Here is an 18,592-nt window from a genome sequence, read left to right as displayed (position 1 = left end):
CATCCATGGTATCCCCTTAAAATGGATTGCCTCCTTCCTCAGCAATCGTCATCAAGCTATACGCCTATCCAACCTTGTATCAGAAAACAAGGAACTCACCTACGGGGTCCCGCAAGGCTCCTCCCTCTCCCCCCTCCTACTTAATCTTTACATCCGGCCACTTATATCAGATCTAAGGAAGAGGGACGTAGTCATCTTCAATTATGCCAATGATATTCAGCTTGTTTTCAACATTGACCCCTGTCCCCTTGCAATCGAATCCTTTTGGTCCAACATGGTATTCATTCGTTCATGGATGAACACAAGTCAACTTAAATTAAATCCAGACAAGACTGAGCTTGTTCTAACCAGGCCCTCCCTCAATCCCTGGAACCCCAGTTTCTGGCCACTCATCCTGGGTCCTCCACCTACCCCCTCTGGAGCAGTCAAGAGCCTTGGAGTTACCATCAGCAGCGACCTTACCCTTAAGCCTCAAGTAAATGCCGTGGTCTCTTCTTGTTCCTTTCATCTGTGCAGGATCCGTAAAATCAGCAAGTTTCTTTCCTTCGAGGCCCTGGTCCAGGTCACATTGGCCCTAGTAATGTCACAAATTGACTACGCCAACTCCTTGTATGCTGGGATTCCTGCCTACCAACTGCAGAAGCTTCAGCTGTTCCAGAACCAGGCAGCCAGGCTCGTGCATGGCCTACCTAAATCACATCATGTGAAACCCCTCCTCAAGGGCCTCCACTGGCTCCAGGTGGAGCAACGCTGACTGTTTAAGATTGGCTGCCTGACCCATAGAGCTCTCTCATCCCATGGCCCTGCTTTCATCTCCAACAGAATTCAGCGTTACATTCCTAGCTGTTCTCTCCGTTCGGCCAACGCAAATCTCCTGACTCCTCTAACCATCAAGCGCAAGAAATACGGGGGCTGATATTTGCCTCTCTTGCACCCCAATTTTGGAACTCACTGCCACCCATGTTACGCCAAACAGAGTCCTACCCCTTGTTTAGGAAATCCCTCAAAACTTGGCTATTCTCTCAGGCGTACAACCATTAAATCACATCTCCCTCCCTCTGATCATGTTTTTCCACCCCAGCGCCAAGAAACCGTTGGTGAACGCACGCTATACAAATCCTTTTTATCATCCTATCATATCATATCATATCTAGAATAATGTATGTTTATATTAGTGTGCCCCTAGAGTAGAAGCAGGCTTCTCTCACTTGCATTTGCAGGAGACTCTCCACTGAGTTTCTGGAGAATGAATCTTTCTTCCTGAGAGATTACTTAGGGTATTTTCAGAGTCCATTAAATGTCTGTTTATTTATAGCAAAGAATACGTTCCAGCTTGATCTTTCCTTCAATTAATATGCTAAGAGTTCATATTTTTTGCACTTATTCTCTCATCTTTGTTGGGTATCTGAACTAATACCTTATTCTATTTCATTCTAACTTAAATTTAGATTTGGGAATTCCTTCATTGAACACTCTTGCTGCATTATTAAAATATTATCTATTGTTTTGACTAACGTTGTATTCTCTCATATTGAAATATTGATTATTGGATTATTTTAACTTTAATGGTGATACTTAAAGGATTAATGCCTATTGAATTATTAGTGAAAAGCCTAAGAATTGAAAATTAAACCCTTTAACTCACACAAGTTCTCTTTATTGACTGTACTAAAGGTCTTCAATGATTATTATCGCTATGCACTTAATGTAGATGATTGCTTGTTTTGACTTATTCTTATCAACAAACTAACGCCCATACAGCCAGTAGCAGGAGGGAGTTATTTAATCATTACACCTAAAGACTTTGACATCGAAAACCTTGCTCCATTACTCTTAAATTGGGGACATGTACCTGACTCCAATGGCGTTACAATGTCAAGTCAAGTCAAGTCAAGTCAATAGATTTATATAGCGCGCTACATACCCAGAGGGTCTCAAGGCGCTTGAAGAAGGGTGGGGAATTACTTGTCGAATATCCACGTTTTAAGTTGCTGTCAATGGTCAGTCTGTTTCAATATGTAGATAATGCTTCATCAACACTTGTAAGGGGGCAGACTTAGGTGTTTCTCATCACCATTGCTCAAGTGCATGAGTTGTACGGACAATGCAAACATAATACATTTGACTCTACAGTGTAAATAGCTGAATAAGACATGCAGTATATATGACAGTGAGCTTGTGATAGGAGGTATTGGCAACACGCAGATGTATGAGAGTGTGGTGTGACAGAGAAGATGCTTTATCAGATATGATGTAGAAAGCCTACCGGGAACTATCCCATGGGCATACATTATGGCAGGTGATAGTGGTATCGCAGCAACAAAAATCAGTAGCAACTGTTTGCAATACAGGATCTGTAATGGTAGACAGCCCATTAATCCGTACATCAGACAGGTCATGCAGTTTTGCATGTATTGCTACCAAAGTATGACACCTCAACTGCAACTACCAACAGACAGACAGGGAAGTGACGAAAGGTAAAGAGGATATGTGAACATGAAGAAGGTGCATGGTTTTCTTGAATCTTGTGGTGTGTGAGTGATGTCTTTGAGACTGCACATTTACTAAGGTTTAAAACAGGAATGAGCTGTCAGACTATTCTTCATTGTAACCATGCTATACTTAGGATAACTGTTTGCCGAAATGGTCTTCTAAAATAAAAACACTACAATTATTGTGCTGCTTCAATTGGCCATTAGTGAAGCATTAAAATGTGATAAGCACTTGGGGCCCGATGTAGGTAATTCTAATTTACCACTTCTTAAATACCGAATCATACCGATTCGGTATTTAAGAAGTGGTAAATTAGAGGGGGTGGAAATGTAGGTAAATCAGAATCGGTAAATACCTAATCGGTAAGATTCGCTATTTACGGATTCTGTAAATGCCGAATCCGTATCCCCCATTGATTCCTATGGGCCTTGAAGCCCATAGGAATCAATGTGGAATACCGAATCGGTATTTACCGATTCGGTAAATTCCGAATTTTGCAAGAGTGCAGGGGGTGTCACTTTGACACCCTCTGGCACCCCAATTCCGGACTTGTGTGCCATGTGGCACACAGACATGCCCTAAGGGCATGTCTGTGTGTCAGATTGCACAGGTGTGCATGCACAGATGTGCATGCACACCTGTATTCAGTATTTTACCACCCAATAGGATTGGGTGGTAAAATACCGAATCTGACTGGCCTTTGGGACTCAGAAGAGTCCCACCTACATATGGAAGTTACCGAATCGGTAAAAATACCGATTCGGTAAATTTACCGAATCGGTAAAATAGGCCACCTACATCAGGAATGACCATTTACCGGTCGGTAAATGGCCACCTACATCTGGCCCTAGGTGTTGTATGTCTGATTGAGGGGTATGGTGTTTGGATGCTGCAAGACAGTTGCTAAAAGAAGAACATATATTGAAAATTGCTTTTATTTCTGTAATCTGCCTGTCATGATGACTAATCAAAGCAGATGTGCCATGCAAGTGTTGTAGGTGCATGTTGTCGAGGGTGCTCTGGTCTGTAAGATTCAGCCAAATGTCTGTGCATTTATAAAATGTTGAACATTGGTTTGTGAATGTGGGGTATTCAGGGTTTACGGTACACCTATGGCAGATCATACTATTAAAAGTACAAAAATAGGTTTGTGACATGGGCCCAAATATTTTTGCTGAGCATTAATTGCCGAATTTCACTAATGACTTACTTGCAGTGTAATCTTTTCTGTATTAGGTGGTATGTTGAACGCCTCTCTTAGATTTGTAAGAAGGTCATCAACTGCGAACATGTCCCCTTGTTGAAGCATGTTTTTACAATGCTTTCTTCTTAGGAAAGGAGGATGAGTGTTTCATATTTTGTAATATTTCAGAAGATGCAAAAGGTCTGATCTAGTCAAACTGCTTTATTCTTTCTATTTCTTAACATAGCTCATTTCAGGTTCATTTCTGCATGTCCATACTAGTGATCACTTTTGTAGTATCTTGAACATGAATAAAGATGTGTACTAATAAGAGCTGTGTGTGGTGAAGACATTGCCGGGTACGCAGGCTGGGAAGGACACTACGAATGGTGACAAGATAGGGGAATAAGTAACCCAACGAGATTGCCCTGGTCCAAGCAAACTGCTTGTGGATTCCACATGTGTTGCTGTCGAAGTACAGAATCAACACTTCATACATATGGAGTCAAAGTGAAACTCAAGCAGCATGAAAGCAGATGAAGACAACTGATGCGTTGCAAAGAATCCACACATCGATGGTCGAGAATCTGCTGGTCAGGCCATACATAAAGGTACTGCGCTGCCATGCGAAATAAAGTTGCACAATATATAGTGTGCTGACACAGATTAAACCCCGTTTATGAAGCACAGCCGCTGATAATCATAACTTGCAAAATAATGCTGAGAACAGAAACACTGCAAAGTGAGATCAACCAAGTTGGAAGTTCAAAATGACTTTTAGAAGAGAAGAAATAAATGACTTACTGAATACACTAAAGAGAGTCAACGTACCAGAGCACTTGGTGAAGCTGGCTGAAGAAGAAATGCTCAGGCTTGTGCTTATGGAGCTGTCCATACCAGAAGTGGTTAATTAACACATGTACAGAGTGGAGCTCAAAACAACTTCACAGGACTTTGAAGAATAAAGAATCTAGAGTGACTCCTGGAATAATGACATTTTTCAGATGGCAACGAAGTAGGTCACATTTTCGGCTATCATTAAAGATGACCAGCACATTGCAAGATCTCACAGATTAGTTGCCTAAACCAAGTCAAAATGATCCTCCAGCAGTGTCATTAAGGTCCACGCTGGTCTACAATGCTGCTGCATTCCTGAAACCACCACCACCTTTCAATACTGCCAAAAGCAAAATATTGGCAAAAGATGGACTACTTGGAGAGAGGCATTTGATGAGTTTATTGGTGTACTTGAAGAGACTGGTAACAAAAAGATTTCCCAAAAATATTTCTGGCGATGGTGTATAAGAAGTCATAAAGAAAATGCTGTGAACTGGTGAAGAATTCACATATTGTCAGATTAACGAAGTGTTGAATCTAACATTTAATCCAACGCCGAACATTGACTACAATCGATACATCTTAAACCTAGAATGGCAAAAAGTTGATCAAACCATTGAGGACTTTGTGAAGATATTCAACACATTCATAAAAAATTGTAAGTTCAATTCATTTCAATGACGAAGAAGTCTGAGAGTTATTGATAGATGCTTGTCAGATTTATTTAGAAGACGAATGCTGAGAAAAACTCTTATTCTGGAGTGAGTGTTAATGGCTGCCAGAGATAAAACTCATGCTGATAGACAAACTGCTGATATGGAGGCCAGAGGTGCCCAGAATGAATCTATCATAAGTGCGAAAGGAAAAGTAAATTCATCATAGCGCGAAGATAAAATGTCCACCAGAACATTTCAGAAGCAACATTCAACGTACTCCCACAAGGCCAGGTGGCGGCATCAATGGAGGCAGATCGGCACTGAACGAAGTTGATTGTCATCTAAATCATTGTAAAGGGGGGGCATGGCCAAGATGGCGGCCAGATAGGATGCGTCTTTCTGTCTCTCCCGCCGTACGTCTGCTGAAGCACTGGCCTTTGGTCGCCCATCTCCTTAAAATGAGCTGAAAAGGGTGACCGGCTGCAGCATCACCCCTAGCGACCCAGGATATGTCCGGAAGGCGACTGAAGGTCCTGGAAGTTGCTGTGGACCACAGAGCGGCCGAGCCCTGTGAAAGTACCTGGAAACACAACCTGCCGTTATTAGCGCAGGGGGGCCCGAGCCGACTCATGGAGGGGGTACAGATGGCATAGGGTGAGAGGAGCAGGCCACTGTAGGCCATACTGCTATCCCCTTATTGGCACAGAGGTGGCACGGCACAGAGGAGTGCTTGGACCACGGCATTTCAGCAATGCGGAGGCAGTCGGGACGTACCCGCCATCTTGCTCTGTGCCGGACAGAGCATACGTCGCACTGAGAGTGGAGTGGCCAGAGCCCGATGCTGGAGACCTGAGGCAAGTGCGGGGAGTTGTGTTGCTGGCGCATTACATTGTTTGCCACTAGAAGGGAAAGAAGAGCTGGCTCCCAGCGCGACCCCATATTACCAGCACAGTGGGAAACAGCAGAGAAGGCCGTATTCAATAGCAGGAGAGCCTGGGCCAGTACAACAGACTTCACCAGGCTATATATTCCCGGCAGCTCCCGATGTAGCCTGGATTGCGGGAAGTACCCAATACTAGCAGGAAGGCACCTTACCACAACACAACCTGATATTTGGAGCCCAGTGCTTGAGTGTAGCCGCTGGTAGAAGTAGCCACCGAGGGTGGGGCCTGGCGATCCACGGAAGCAGCTCGGCTAGGTCTGGGTGCGGTTTGTGGTGCGCTGTGTGGTCCCACGCTCGGCTCTGGTTCCGGCTGGGAACCTTAGGTGTATAACTCTGCGGCCCCATACAGACACTAATCGACCTCCACAAGTGCGATCTGTGGGTCTGAGATCCGTTGGGGAGAAGGATACAAGACAGCATCACCTAAACCACGCACAGTGCCACACCAGTGGAGTCATACAGACGCACGGCCACACTGTCCTCTACTAGGAGGCACATCGTTCTCTCAAGCGGCGGGGTTAGGAGAGCCATGAGGACTGTCACCGCATATTTTTTTTAACAGTACCAACACGTGGGGCCTGCTGCCTGCCAGACCGAGGGAGGACGTGTAGGAGGCGCCTCTAGCCGGATTGCACCCCTCTGCACCATATAGTAGGTGTCAGGGCTGAGACTCCTTACCCATTGAAGCGCGGGCTATAGCCCAGACTGTCTCACTGACACTGAGGTAGTCCACAAGGCCCCTCTAGAATTGCCGGATACCCCAGGGATCTTCAGACAGGACCCGAGTGGTTCCGACTCCACATTGCAAACTCAGTTTTGCAGGGCAGGAACTTGTCCTCTACCCAGAATAAAAGGGACAAATCACTCAAGGAACTCTTCGCACGCGGCCAGGGCGGAGCAGCGGCGGACCCCCTAATGACGGGCGATGCCATCTCATCACAGATGGGGAACCCTAAGGAGGAACCGGTGACATGGGCCTTCCTGGAGTCCCTATTTTAGTCCCTGCGCAATGACCTACATACTATAAAGCAGGATCTCACCTCATAAATACAGGACGTCCGCAAGGACATGGACTGTATTAGGGAGCACGTCACAGCACTGGAGGAAAAGAGTGACAATTGAGATACAGAGATATCTACCCTACAGTAAGAGATCATTCGCATTCATGATCAGCAAGTATATCTGCAAACGCATCTTGGGGATTTAGAGAACCACTCATAATGTCATAACATCAGAATCCGAGGAGTCAGAACTAACGAGGAGGCTGGCGATAAGTTCACGTATGTGAGAGAACTTTTCAATCACATCCTGGGCAACCCCCTAGATGCAGACCTCAAAATAGATAGAGCGCACAGGGTGGGCCCACCAAGCTCTGCCACTGGCCCCCATCAGATATATTAGCATTAGCACAAAGGAGGAGATTCTTTGCAAGGCCACAAATCTGCATTCGATCACATTTTGAGACCAGAATCCTGTTCTCTACTAGGATTTAGCCACACTCACGCTCCAGAAATGCAAGACCTCCCTACCTATTTCCACAGTCCTGCGCCAACGCAACATAGCATACTCTTGGGGAAATCCATTCCGCCTCATCTTGGGGTTTGATGGCAAACTGAATCAACTCTGCTTACTATAGGAGGCAAGTCATCTGTTAGGCATTGACATTCCGGACGAGGGCGATGGCAGTGATAGCCCGGAGCGCGGAGCTGAAGAAACACAGCAGCGATGGAGGCAACTAAGGAGACGGCGTTGTACCAACGGACCGTACCCCGCGGAAATCATGAAAGGGCAACAGGCCACATTAGACGCCTTGCCAGAGGCACTTGCAAGGTCACAGGCCTCATGAACAGCGCTTGGATCACTTGTTTGTTAATTCTCAAGAGGCAATTCGGGCGCCCGGGAATGGACGCCGGAGGGCGCACTCGGCCACAACGTAACCCCCGTGAACACTAAAGACTGGTCATCTATGGATGACTAACTGCAATACGAACTACAGACTTTTGTGGGCACCAGTTGTGCCACTTTTTTGAGGGACTTTCTTCTTTTTCTTTTCTTTTACTTTTGGGGATCCCGGTCCACTACTTTCACCACCTTGCAATGGCGACATAGACACATCAGTTGCACCCTACCGCTTCCCACTAGTCACCACAGTCAGATCTCTCTTCACATTGCCAGTCGGGCCCTATGCTTTAGATGCAGCGTAATATCCTCAAAGTCCTCACAATTAATGTACGAGGGCTTAACAACCCTATCAAGAGACCGGTGATTCTCTCATACTTGGAGAGTACTGGCGCTGACATCTGCCTCTTACAAGCGACACACCTGCTCTCCAAAGATTGCCACCGGCTTAGATCCCTCATTTTTCTTACACAATTTCTCTCTTCCAGACCTTCCAAGATGGCAGGGGTGGTGGTATTTGGTTTCCTTGGCATTCAACGGGAAGGTGATACAAATTGAGGCTGAAATCAAGGGCAGGCTGCTTAACTATCAGTTTGCGATGGGAGACTACACAATAGTAAGAGGGTCCATATATGCACCTAATGAAGGCCAGGAACGTTTCTCACACAGTGCCCTGAGCGATGCCACTGCCACACCAGAACACAAGATTTTACTGGGGGGTGGGGGGGGCGGCCTTAACTTAATCTTCCACAACAACCTAGATAGATTGGCACAGCGCACAGATCAGGTTGGCGCTCTCTCCAGCGCAGGGCTAGCAGGGCGAGACAACTAGGGCCTAGTAGACGACTCAGGGAATATTCTTACTATTCTAACATCCACAAAACCTACACGCATCTTGATTATTTAATAGGCTCTAGAGCACTCTGAGATATCACAACGGCAGTAGACATTATAGCTGCAGCACTGTCGGACCATGCACCAGTAATGGCTACTCTGACACTACTTCCGACCCAACAGCCAGCACGGCAGAGGTGTCTACGGGATACTCTTCTTCAATGCACATATGTAGTGGACCAGATACAACATGCACTTGATGATTATTTATCCCATTTGACAACCCCGACACACATATGTCCACCAGGTAGGAGGGCATGAAAGCGGTCATTAGGGGCGAAATAATAGCAATTTCTTCTGCAGACAATGCAGAGCGCAAACGTAAGAGAGAGGAACTAACTCAGAAAGTACACAAATTGGAACAAATGTACATACGCACTGGGCCCCCCGCATCTGGCACCAATTGACCGATGTTCCGTCAAAGCTGGCAGCCATCGACCGTGACAAGGCAGAATATGACACGCTGCACCTGCGCCATTCATTTTACGTTGGAGGGGAGAAATGTTGACGATTGCTAGCACACAGACTTAGAGCGATTAGACAGAGCCAGGGAGTCCAGGAGATTAAGGATCACAAGGGGACAGTGATTACGGATGACGTGGCCATTGTTGAGACGTTCCAAAACTTCTATGCAGGTCTGTATGACAGGCAACACTTGGCGGCAGAGGATATTGAAGCATATCTGACACAGACTCACCTCCCCACATTGACTACAGCTCAGGCATATATATAGAAAGGGAGATACGCCCAGAGAAAGTCATAGAGGCCATATCACGCCTTAAATTAGCTAAATCCCCCGGTCCAGGTGGCTACATGGTGGCCTTTTATAAACAATTCTGCTCCACGCTGGCCCCCCTACTTACCAGACGTCTTAATTCCTTTGCGACCTTAGGTGTGATCCCCCTTCAATGCTGGAGGCTGAGATTGTAGTCATCCCTAAACCAGGGAAAGACAGGACTAGCTGTAGGGCCTATAGGCCTATTTCCCTTCTAAACATCGACTTGAAGCTCTATATCAGGATTCTGGCAGCCCGGCTGGCACCTTACATGCCGGGCTAATAGATCCTGACCAGGTGGGTTTCATTCCTCAACGGCAGACTAGTGATAACACCAAGAGGGTTCTGCATCTCATAGAGAAGGCGTCACGCATTCCAGGAGATTACATGCTCCTCACTATTGATGCCGAAAAGCCATTCTATTGCGTTCATTGACCCGCTGGGGAACAGTCAATGATTCGCAAAGGCGTAAGAGTAAAGATGAGGACGCATATTCTCAACTGCTATCGCTCTCCTATAACTTCAGTGAGAGTTAATGGGCACACCTCAACTCCATTCCTCATTAGTTGAGGAACACGGCAGGGGTGTCTTTGTTTCCCCTGCCCTTTGCCTTATATATGAAGCCATTGGCACAGAGAGTTAGGGAGCACCCACAAATCATGTGTATTCGCTTTGGGGGTGACATGCACACTATAAGTCTGCATGCGAATGATGTTCTTGTCACCCTAGCGGACTGCCCTGGGCATATTCTTAGGAGCGCTAGACTCCTTCACGAAGACCTCCGGGTTCAAAGTAAATTTTGCGAAATCTACTTCCCTAAATCTCGCACTGTCGTTTCAGATGCTGGCACCCTATACAATGGTCTAATGGGATGGTCCCTTACTTGGGATTTCATTTGGCCCCTACATTACAGGTCATGACGTCGGTCAATTATACCAAATTACACACTCAAATCTGCACAGACTTGCAGTGCTGGAAACACTACCCTAATTCTTGGCTAGGGCGTATTGCTGCCATTAAAATGACAATCCTCCCTAAAATCCTCCACCTCCTCCAGACACTCCCTTTGCAGCCTCCCAATGGTTGGTTAAGCCGGGTACAGTCAGAGCTCTCTCTTTTCATCTGGCAGGGCCGCAAGCCGAAAATGAAGCAGGTGGCCTTAGGATACCGGCTATTATGCTCTATTACAAAGCTGCACAATTATGGCACTTAGTCGAGTGGAGCCACTCTGAATCGGAGAAGCATTGGCTTTTCCAGGATCATGCTGTCGCGGGCACTCTTCTTATGAAGATCCCCTTCCTTAGGAAATTGCAGATACCACCCAACCTTGACACCTCACAAGTCACACGCTCCACACCATCTATATGGGACCAGACTTGCAGTTGGCACGGCTTGATGACTTCCCCTCCCTTCTCACACCACTCTTTTACAACTCCAACTTTAGTCCTAGGGTGGGCGAGAGGTCCTTTCCGCTGTGAAGAGCTACAGGGTGCGGTGTATTGGTTCATTTATTTTATGTGGAAGGCATTATCCCCTTCACTCAGCTATGATCTGACTATAGCCTGCCTGAATCTGAAAGATTGCATTATTTACAGCTGCAACACTGGGCTCTGTATCCGGATAGCAGGTCTCATGCGCAAAGAGATCTCACCCCCTATGAACAATGGCTTGTTACACGGTCCTCAGATAAGAAACTGGTCTCAGACCTATATAAAATGCATCTTACACGACACACACAAGCATACCAGGCTGGCTGCGTGTGCTGGGAGAAGGATCTCGGCCGAGATCTCTGCAGCAAAGAGTGGGAGGGGGTCCGCTACAGGACGCCTCACACCATGAGCCACACAGGGCTCACGGAAACTCTAACCAAATTAGTGTACTACTGGTATTACACTCCTGAGCGACTTCAACAGGCTGATTCTACACATAGCCCATACTGTTGGATTAGGGTGTGGGAGGAAAGGAACGTTGGTCCATCTTCTATGGGAGTGTGAGCACCTACAACATTATTGGTCTCAAATCCTGGATAAAATTGACAAGCACCTTGGTGCAGTACTCCCCAGGCTTCCTTCCAGACTATGTCCTCCTGGGTGTTCTGAATCCACTTACATATCCTTTAAAGTCTAGGAGAGGGTGACAGATAGCGTTAGCACTGGGCACGCCACTAATATTTTAATACACTGGAGGTCCCCTCGGATCCCCACACACACAGGATGGCTCCAGCGGATGTGGCACATACTGGGGATGGAAAAGATTTCGCTTAGTCTTGCAGGGAAAGGTTCAACATTTGGCGAGCTCTGGCAGCTGTTCCTGACTCTCCTAGCCCAAGAAATCCAGGAGGTAACATGCCGCAGATATCTCCGCCTCCTACAGCTTGTCTCACTAGATACTACTACTCAGCAAGACCGGCCTTAATGGTGTCACCTTACATCAACTGGTGATAATCTGTTTGTAGGGGACAGGGTTAGGGTAGGGGAGGTTCCCTTTACTTTTCCTCTTTTCCCTGTTTTCCTTTTCTTTTCGTAGGGGGGCGGGATTGTTACTGTTAAATATTGTTTGATTTTCTATGCTATTTATGTGACAATTGCCCGCTCCTGGGTCCTGTGTAACCCACTTACGGTGCTCTGATTTCCGCATAGCAGATAATTCCACTGGCAGTTGTTTCAATAAAAAGATTTAAACCATAAACCATTGTCAAACAGTTGTTCTGCCTCTATATCAAGTGAAAGTGAGGATGATGGTTGTGCATTGTTGATTTTTACCTCAGACAAACAATCGCATGTCAGACTGGTTGCATGTCGGGAAAATGTCAGTCAAAGATAAGTCAGCATGCCAAATCACCAAAGTCATACAAACATTGTCCATAGATTACATTGAAAATAATTGGTTGCTCAATACCCTTTATCATCGGCAATGGCCATCAATAAACATAATGCCTGAAGAGAAATATAGTGACCTATCTCCATTGCCCTGACTCAAGCCATTGAAAACCAAAGTGTACACATGGGCTGCATTAACACCCATATATAGTCAAGGTTCATTTGCAGTGACAATGAAACACAAGAAAACGAAGGTGCAAGCACCTATCCATGTGCTTCACGGTACATCGTTAAGTGCGTATCTGCTCAGAACAGCTACTGATATAGGACTGATTTCCATGAACTATAACATGAATGATCATAATGAAATAGCAAGTCAGTTTCCTTCATTGTTTTGTGGTTTGCAAAATCCTAAGACTATTAATGTAAAATTGCAAATTAATGAGGAAGTCTGTGCTGTTGCTCAGGCATATAGCAAAATTGTTTTTCATTTACAAGATGCTGTTGAAAAATAACTTGAATGGTTACTTAAGCATGACAGTAATGAGACTGTTCTGATGCCATGGGTTTCTCCCAAGTGGTAGTTCCCAAGAAAAACAATGAAGGAGCTGTACACATAAGCATTGACATGCTTCAAGCAAAAAAGGCAATTGATTGAAAACGACGTACAGGTCCACAAATTGCGGACATGTTCACCCAAATAAATGATGCAAAGTTCTTCTTGCGTCCTAATTCAAATAAAGGTTATCATAAGTTAGAACTCAAAGAGCATTGCAGGTATATTACAACCTGTTCCACACATGTTGACCTGTTTTTTTGTTTGTTTTTTAAATGTTTTAATTGGCATATTTTATACATACAACATAAAACATATATTCAATCATTACTTTCTCTGTACAGGGTAGCATCCCCACCTGGTTATGTTACTGGTATAGTTGGTTAACAATATCTCTGCAAGGTTGCCCCCTATCTACTGTCCTAGAGATAGGAGAAGGAGGGAGTGAGAGAGGGCAAAGTGGGGGGTCAACATGGGGAGGAGAGAGGGAAGCCTACCTGGAGAATGATAGTCTATCAGAGGCGTTATGAGTCCAGTAGGGAGTGAGGTTGTGAGCCTCATGTCTACCTTTTGTCGTGACTGTTCATGGCGGCTTGTATGGGTCCAGGATCATGTCTAGGGATGTCCACATGCCCCTGTGTGGCTGTCTCCATGGTGTGCTACGTAGCGCCGTGATGTCAGCTTCTCTGAGAAAAGTCAGACAGTTGAGCCAGCATTTGAAGGATGCTTTGGCAGTATCCTTCCAATTGGTGAGTGCAATATTGACCACTGCTGTTAGTAGGAGGTCCCTATCCTGTTGTGACTCCAGCTCTGTTCTAATGAAACCGGTGGTCAGTGTTGCAAAGTCCCTATAAGTGCGCATCCTAGTGTTTTGTTTATGAAGGTGAATATTCTACCTCAATATTATTTAACCATGGGGCAGTGGAAAATAAGGTGTGCCAGATCCCCCTTTTCCTTGCTGCTGTTCCAGCACTGATCGTTTTCCCTAAGCCCCAGGGATGCCAGGCACGCTGGGGTCCGGTAAGTTTTATGAATGAGCCAGAATTTGGTCTGAGCTAGCACAGGGGAGATCTAGCTATGTGCGGGGGAGGACTGGAGGCGGTGGCTTTCTTTCTCGCTGAGAGTGGAGCCAAGTTGTTCTCCCAGTATGTGGTTGCTTTGACATTAAGCTTGGATGCATTGGGTCTTAGTTGTCTGTAGAGGTGGAATACCTGATGGCCTACTCTGTTGAGATTATCCATGTATTGGATGATTGAAGGCTTGTGTTTGTTGAGTGTTGTTTTGGCCACTGCTGTTCTGACTTTAAGGAAGTTATACAGTTCTATGTCGGGAAGATTGTGTTTTGCTTTAAGCATGTTAAAGGAGTAGACGTTTTCCCCTTCCTCCATGTGAGCAGGGTATGAGATCCCTAGTCTTTTCCATGTGTCCATGTCTAGAGTTTTCCCCTTATATTTTATCTTTGTGTTTGACCACAGTGATTCCCACCTTGAATTTTTTATGCTATGTTCCATTTTTTGGTCTATTTTGAGCAGGGCATTTCTTGTGTTTTTAAGTATCGGATTTGTTCTTTGTGCCTGCTTGTTGGCTGTGAGAAGGGCTATAGGTTCAAGGTTGTTTAGTATAGCTTTCTCAAAGGTAAGCCAGAACGGCGTGTAGTCCTGGCTTGGCAGAACCCAGTAGGCTCCTTCTTTCATTAAATAGGCCCTTTGGAAAGTTCTGAAATCCGCCACATTTAGTCCTCCCAGTTTCTTATCAAGTCTTAATTTTTTCAGGCTTATCCTTGGTTTTTTGTCCTGCCAGAGGAATTTATTATTAATAAGCAACAACAGTCCTTACAAAAGGGAGGTACAATGTTAAATCATTATAGGCCACAATCTGCGCTATAATAGAAAAGAAGTTCAGCCGAACCTCAAATGTAATCAATAAGGTAATGGAAATTATATCAAACACACATATATACAGTGGGACACAGTCCTGTATCCGACAAGGCTAGATCAACAATATACAATGTACAAGGGATTTTCCCTTGGTCCTTGCCTACCGAGTGGGTTCCCTTGTTTCCTAATAGAGGAATTTATTAATCATCCTGCCCATTTTTAGCTGGAACTCGTCATTGAGTATAAGTGGGAGCATCCCCAACAAGTAGTTAACCATCAGAGTTATCATCATCTTTATTGTCTCTATCCTCCCCCACCATGATATATATTTAGGCGACCATGACTCTATGACTCCAGCAGCAATTTCGTCTTTTCCAGCATTATTTTTTCATTTTGTTTGAGGGTGCTTTTCAGATCTCTGCCGAATTGTATCCCCAAGACCTGTCTGGATTCCAAAGATTGGGGATCTGGTCAGAGAGAAAATAGAAAATAGGAAGGAATTTGGGCCTTCTTAAAGAAAACCAGTACCTGTACTAGCAGTCCATGGATCAAGAACAGTATTAATGCCGCCCCTTGCTGGAAAGAAGGAGAACCGGTCCGTATCAATTGACCTGGTAAAACCACACCATGTGGCCGATAATAAGTAGTAGGCCCAGTGGACTCCAAATATGTAGCAGACGTCCAAATCTTGCTACCATCCAAGAGGTTCAAACTGAAAGACTCATCACCTTTGAAGAATCTGCAGTGAGAAAAGAAGGACTATGCAACAAAGCCATGGAACTTGTGCCTCTTGAAACCCAAATAACAGTTCATCAAGAAACTCCCGTCTACCATGATGTAGCATCTGACTATACTAACATGTCAAGGGAACAAGCAGCTCCAGCAATTTCAAATAATCCGGATGCAATACCAACCGTTGACAGAGCTGCTTCTGGCTATTTCATCAACTTCTATACCTTTTCTGAGGATCCCAGTGAGCCTGAAACAACGCCAACAAAGAAAACCTTCAAGGAACAAATAAAAGAACTTTTTCACCAGCTTAAAAATACATATATAATTTCACCATGGGTTGAATTTTGGATTGTGTTAGGTGTACTTTTTCTCCTACTGTGTCTCATTTTTGTTTTAAGTTTGGGAAAGCTGATAGATGGGAAATATAGTAAAATGGACACAGCAAGTAAGAACAACAACTTGCTAATGAAGCCACACAAATCATCTCATCGTGAGCAAAGAGACCTGTCATCAGTAAACATCACAGCCGTTCCGCTACCTGGTGGTATAGCTTGGGATAGAACTGATTATGACATTTATGGTCCTGTTGAGCAGCTGAAGATTCCACACCAATTTAAGGTTTCCTTGAGTGATTTTATGTCACCCAGGACTTCAAACTGTTGTGTGATAGATTGCACTGCTATATTGTCCCCTTTTGCACATGCCACTTTATCTAAGGTCTATTTATCATGTACTTTACTACTAGCAGGTTGCCTTATACCCCAAGCTTATGTATAGTGAGTCTGCTTTGATAGACTAATGTATATCATGTAGCACATGTCACTTTAAATCCAACCTACATTGAATTCTAAGTGTCATCTATAGTCACTGCATTATACTGGGGCAACTAATATCTATGCCCCCGTAGGCACCTTTATAGGGCCAATTACTTACTTACTTAATTTTCTTCAGTATAGCCCTCCCTGTTTGTTAAAACATGGCAAGGAGGAAAACTGTTAAGCCATCTATTGATAAATCATGCACTTAGATTGAGTCTTTTTTGGTTAGAGAAGTTAATGCTCTCTCTGAAGAAATTGATCCTACTGAAAGGCGCCTCTCTATGGGCTCAAGTTATATGGGAACAGAACAGGGGAATGAGGCCAGGGCCCCTTCTGGCCCCTCTAGCGAGAATAGATCAAATAAATCCAGTAATAACTCATTGGTAATCAAGCAGATGGGTCCGGACGTCATTGACGCGGGAGAGATTAGTGGGGATCATACTCGAATATCTCTGACCCCAAATCTGACAATCCCTGAAAGCCCCCTGATACCAAAAAAGACCAGGGGACGAAGAAATAATACCCTAGAACAGGGGAATCCCAATTCTAACTCAAAGGCAAAAAATGTTAATAAGAAAGTAGGCAGGGAAGGCAGTTTAGCCGTCCACGCAGTCTTAACAAAGGAGATGAGGCAGGACAGCGCAGGGGCCACAGGTGCAGACACAGGGGGCAGGGATGGCACAGCCCAGTACCTGGTTGATTCCCAGTAGTCCTGTGGAAGTTAGGTTTCTTTTGGTGCTTGGTGGTTCCTGCGCCTTTGGTAGGCAGTTACTTGATTTCTTGGAAGGTGGGGGGTGAGTTGAAGGCAGCTGACAGGATTCCTCAGCAGGTCCCTGCAGGTGGTTCCTTGGTTCCCCTACCACCTGGCCAGATCAGTGGGCTAGTTCAGTGTTCCTCACACAGCTTGGTGGGCAGCGCCTAAAACCTGTCACCCCCAGTGGTATAGTTTTCTGACTAGGCCCTACCGCCTAAGTCTCCTGCGTAGGGTCCCCCAGGTCAGTGATGCCCCAACTGACTAAGAACTTTCCCTCCTTTCTTTATATATGCCCAGGTCAGGTGACCACACTCTAAGGTGGCAAAAGCAGACGCCGCCCCTATTCTAGAAGGTTCCAGGAGCTTCCCTACTCTAACTATGGGCAGGCAAGGCAGGCTGGTATTGCAACAATGTTTAAGGATTCCAGCCAGCTCCTGGCAACTAGGGTGCTACTAAAAAGACCACTCCGCAGTAGCAGGGGCCTGTGGCAGCCATGTTGGAAGTAGAGAGCACCTGCACCATAGCATTGGTTAGCAATGGGAAGGTGTTCGGAGACCTAAGGCCAACAAAAAAAGAAGGTGGGAAAAATGAGGCAAGGGCAAAAAAAATAGGGAAAGACCACCCTAGGGCTGATAGGTCTAACACTCTTGTGCTTTCTGCAACTCTCTTGCAAATTTCTGCACCCTCCCATGCCTTGTTCTGTACCTCTTTTACCTGTTTCTGTACCTCTTTTGCCTCAGTCTGTTTACCTGTTCCCTCTTTCGTACCTATTTTGCATGCTTCTGCGAATATCTTGCTTCTTTCTGGAGTTTTCTTGCATCCTTCTGCACCTCTGTTACTTATATCTGCACTTCTCTTGCCTCCTTCTGCACCCCTGTTGCTTCTTTCTGCACCTTCCATGCTTCTTTCTGCACATATCTTGCTTCTTTCTGCACCTCTGGTGTCTCTTTCTGCACGTGTCTTCCCTCTATCTGTACTTTTCTTGCCTGTCTCAGTTGCCTCTTTCTGCACTTTTATTGCTTCTTTCTACACCTCTGTTGCTTCTTTCAGTAATTCTCTTGCCTCTTTCCGAAGTTCTCTTACCTGTTTCTGCACCCCTCTTGCCTCTTTCTGCACTCGTCTTCCCTCTTTGTACGTCTCTCTAGCCTCTTCCTACACCTCTCTGCTCTCTTTCTGTACCACTCTTGCCTCTTTTTGTACCTCTATTGCTTCTTTCTGCAATTCTCTTCTCTCATTAGGCACCCTTCGCGCCTCTTTCAGCACCTCTGTTGCTTCTTTCTGCACTCCTCTTCCTTCTTTCCGCACCCCTTGTGACTCCTTCTGCACCTCTGTTGCATCTGTCAGCATCTCTATTGG

This window comes from Lissotriton vulgaris, chromosome 4_1, assembly GCF_964263255.1.
Source record: "Lissotriton vulgaris chromosome 4_1, aLisVul1.2, whole genome shotgun sequence".
Classification (NCBI taxonomy): Eukaryota; Metazoa; Chordata; class Amphibia; order Caudata; family Salamandridae; genus Lissotriton; species Lissotriton vulgaris.
Note: the sequence above shows the minus strand (reverse complement) of the source record.